Source organism: Arvicanthis niloticus, chromosome 21, assembly GCF_011762505.2.
Source record: "Arvicanthis niloticus isolate mArvNil1 chromosome 21, mArvNil1.pat.X, whole genome shotgun sequence".
NCBI classification, from domain to species: Eukaryota; Metazoa; Chordata; class Mammalia; order Rodentia; family Muridae; genus Arvicanthis; species Arvicanthis niloticus.
The window spans coordinates 3,298,317-3,302,699 of record NC_047678.1 but is presented as its reverse complement, the minus strand read 5'-3'; the positions used below and the strand labels follow the sequence as shown (position 1 = coordinate 3,302,699).

General features: G+C 37.4%; 1 pseudogene; it reads left to right on the top strand.

The window, feature by feature from the left end:
* The first annotated feature begins 1,485 nt into the window (after nucleotides 1-1,485).
* LOC117693721 (large ribosomal subunit protein uL15 pseudogene) lies at nucleotides 1,486-2,124 on the top strand (annotated as a pseudogene).
* Nucleotides 2,125-4,383: the final 2,259 nt, after the last annotated feature.

Below are 4,383 nucleotides of genomic sequence, written 5' to 3'. Positions count from 1 at the left end.
TTTAGTCCTAAATTCTAATGAAATCTATAAAATTATAAGGCTCTGTATATAAGTGTTCATAAGCTCAACTATTACTAGAAATATGAATGCAGAATGAGATAACTAGTAAGAACTCCTAGAAAAGGACAGGGACTGCACAGTTTTTTGTTTATGTGCAATTTATGTGTGCCATTGTTGTATTCCATTTATAAAGGTAAGATCTACATCTTCATGACAAAAAAAGGAAAGACTTGTGTTTATACTCAGAAGGAAAAAGAAAATTGAGAATAATCATCTTAATTTGACACATAACTCACCCTTACTTCCAATGAACCTTTGGGCTTTGAGGAATGGTTCATCAAAATTATATTTGAGTTATTAATTTATTTCAATTATGTTTCTGGGGCTTTGAAAATAAAGAAACAACACTCATATAATTATTGGTTTTTGGAAATGAGAAAGAAAGCACTTACTATGATTATTAGCAATAAATACTGTTGAGATTCCAAAAACAAAAATCAGTGCAGTTGAAGGATTACATTTTATTTATTTATTTATTGAGGTTATAACAATATTTCTATTACAATAGCTTGTACATAAAGATATGAAAGCTAATTATAGGTTGAAGCACATATGCAATAAGCATAAAGACAAAAAAATATTACAAGAATATGTGCTTTTCACTGGGGCAGACACCTAGCTGGTCTGCTCCTGTGAAGACATCATATTCTGAACCTTCCTAGAGCAGCAGGTAAAAACCCTCCCCCACAACCCTAAACCCCAGAGTTGCAACCAAGCCAAATCCCACCCCTCAGAAATACCACTCCGTTTCTTCCCCTGGCTTGGTCCTTTTGGTTCTGGCAGACACCTAGCTGGTCTGCTCCTGTGAAAACACCATATCCTGAAACATTTTGGACCAGTGGTGGAACCACTGAACTCAGAACAGCAGAAGAACCACTGCAATCAGAGCAGCAGGATTTCAAGATCTCAGAGGCAGCCTGAGTCACAGTAGCTCTTTGACCCAGGAGCTCAGGATCACAGGATCACTGAGACAACTGGCCTCTGAGGAGTTCTTATACAAGCAAGATAACTGGAAAGACAGGCTCCAGTCAGAGAGAGTGAGTGTAGGGAGATCTGGAGATAACCAGATGGCAAAAGGCAAGAGCAAGAACATAAGCAACAGAAAACCAGGCGTATTCAGAACCTAGTACACCCACCATAGCAAGTCCTAGACACCCTACCACAGTGGAAAAGCAGGAGTTAGATTTAAAATCACTTTTCATGATGATGATAGAGGACTTTAAGAAGGACATAAACAACTCCCTTAAAGAAATACAGGAGAACATAGGCAAACAGACAGAAGCCCTTAAAGAGGAAATACAAAAGTCCCTTAAAAATTGCAAGAAAACACAATCAAACAGGTGAAGCAATTAGACAAAACCATCCAGGATCTAAAAATGAAAGTAGAAACAATAAAGAAATCTTCTCACAAAAAAAAAAAAAAAAAAGCTAAGGACCAGATGGTTTTGGTGCAGAATTGTATCAAACCTACAAGGATGACCTAACACCAATTCTCTTCAAACTATTCCACAAGATAGAAATAGAAGGAACACTGCCCAATTCGTTCTATTAAGCCATAATTACGCTCATACCTAAACCACATAAAAATGCAACATAGAAAGGGAACTTCAGCTCTTTCCTTTCTGCCACTGCCATGCCATCCCGACTGAGGAAGACCCGGAAACTCCGGGGTCACATGAGCCACGACCATTGCTGCATTAGTAAGCACCACAAGAACCCAGGAGGCCTCAGGAAGGCTGGAGGAATGCACCACCACAGGATCAACTTTGACAAATATCATCCAGGTTATTTTGGGAAAGTTGGTATAAGGCATTACCACTTGAAGAGAAACCAGAGCTTCTGCCCAACTGTCAACCTGGATAAATTATGGACATTGGTCAGCGAGCAGACACGGGTCAATGCAGCCAAAAACAAGACTGGAGTTGCTCCCATCATTGATGTTGTTCTATCAGGCTACTACAAAGTTCTGGGCAAGGAAAAGCTCCCTAAGCAACCTGTCATCATGAAGGCCAAATTCTTCAGCAGATTAAGGGTGTTGGAGGTGCCTGTGTGCTGGTGGCTTAAAAGCCACTCCTGGGGTTGATTAAATGCTAACATTTTCTAAAAAATAAAACAAACAAACAAAAAAACAAAAACAAAAACAAAAAAACAAAAGAACTTCAGACCAATCTCCCTTATGAATATCAATGCAAAAATACTTAATAAAATTCTCGCAAACTGAATCCAAGAATACATCAAAGCAATCATCCATCATGATCAAATAGGCTTTATCTCAGGAATGCAGGAATAGTTCAATATTTGGAAATCCATCAATGTAATCCACTGTATAAACAAACTCAAAGAAAAAAAAACCACATGATCATCTCACTAGATGCTGAGAAAACATTTGACAAAATTCAACATCCCTTCATGGTAAAAGTCTTGGAAAGATCAGAAATTCAAGGCCCATACGTAAACATAGTAAAAGCAATATGCAGCAAGCCAGTAGCCAACATCAAACTAAATGGAGAGAACCTTGAAGCAATCCCACTAAGATCAGAAACTAGACAAGGCTGCCTATTCTTTCCCTACCTATTCAATATAGTACTGGAAGTCCTAGCCAGAGCAATTAGACAACAAAAAGAAGTCAAATGGATACAATTAGGAAAGGAAGAAATCAGAATATCACTACTTGCAGTTGATATGATAGTATACTTAAGTGACCCAAAAACTTCCACTAGAGAACTGCTAAACCTGATAAACAACTTCAGCAAAGTGGCTGAATATAAAATCAACACAAACAAATCAGTAGCCTTCCTCTACTAGAGAGATAAACAGGCTGAGAAAGAAATTAGGCAAATAACACCCTTCACAATAGCCACAAATATATAAAATACCTTGGTGTGACTGGTGACTCTACCAAGCAAGTGAAAGATCTGTATGACAAAAACTTCAAGTCTCTGGAGAAAGAAATTGAAGATCTCAGAAGATGGAAAGATCTCCCATGCTCATGGATTGGCAGGATTTATATAGTAATAATGACTATCTTGCTTAAAGCAATCTACAGATTCAATGCAATCCCCATTAAAATCCCAACTCAATTCTTCACAGAGTTAGAAAAAGAAATTCTCAAATTCATTTGAAATAATAAAAAGCTCAGGATAGCGAAAACTATTCTCAATAATAAAAGAACTTCTGGGGGAAATTACCATCCCTGACGGATTAGGGTGTCCTAATGTCCATGTCTCTTCTTAAATCTGAGACCTCATTTCTTTTATACAAATGCAGGGCCTGCGTATGATATTCTCTTTTCATAAGTATTTTTTTAGGTTTTTCAAAATAGTTGTCTTTTATGTGTATGAGCAATATGTTTATGTTTGTATACTATGTATGTTCCCTTTGGTGGTGGAGACTGTAAGAGTGTTGGGAATTGAACTAATGTCACTTATTTATTCATTAATTCTAAAACATTTACTAGGTTCTTCATATTCTTTATACTGTGGATTTGAACTAACTGTAACTCAGCCCATTCTTTCAGAGAAATCCTTGCCTTCTGAAACAGAAAAATGTTCCTGATAACAGGTGGTAATTATGGTAGAGGCTGCAAGTCAGCAGTGTCCCCAACTAAAATGATTCTGCCACAACTGAAATGATTAATAATACTTCCCTGAGTAAATAAGTGTTAGAAATGTGTAGCATTCAAGGAAATCATAAGCAATGGTGTCAGGAAGTCAGAATATGACTGCAAAGACATGTGGAATGGTTAAAAGCACTTATAAAAGTCTAGGTAGAAATGTCGTTTAATGCCTAGTTAATTTGGAACCTAAGGATTGGATGAGAACTAGACTTAGAGTTTTGTAGGGCTACTGACAAAAGGCTTCTGAAGGTGGGCTTTATTGAAATGTGAGAAATATAGATCATTCTATTTTTAAAGCCAAGCCATTTAAAAGGAAATAAATTATTCATATAAGAGAACCACAATATCTTCTATGGTATCTTCTATACCTGAGATTCTTCTCTTTTTCATCTCTTGTATTCATCTCTGCAATAGTGAGGGTATGAAATTTGAAGAGATCACCTTCAGTAGTCAGACAGAACCCCTGGTAAAGGAATGGAACCATCAACCCACCCACAATACTTTCAACCTCAACTTGCTCTTGCCTAAAAGAAATGCAGGGACAAAAAAGGAGCAGACTGAACAAATGGCTAAACTGACTGGCCCACCTTGGGATACATCTCATGGGCAGGTACCAATCCCTGACATTATTACTAATAATGTTGTGCTTGCAGACATGAGCCTAGCTTGGCTGTCTTCTGAGTAGGTCTACTAGCAGCTGATAGTTA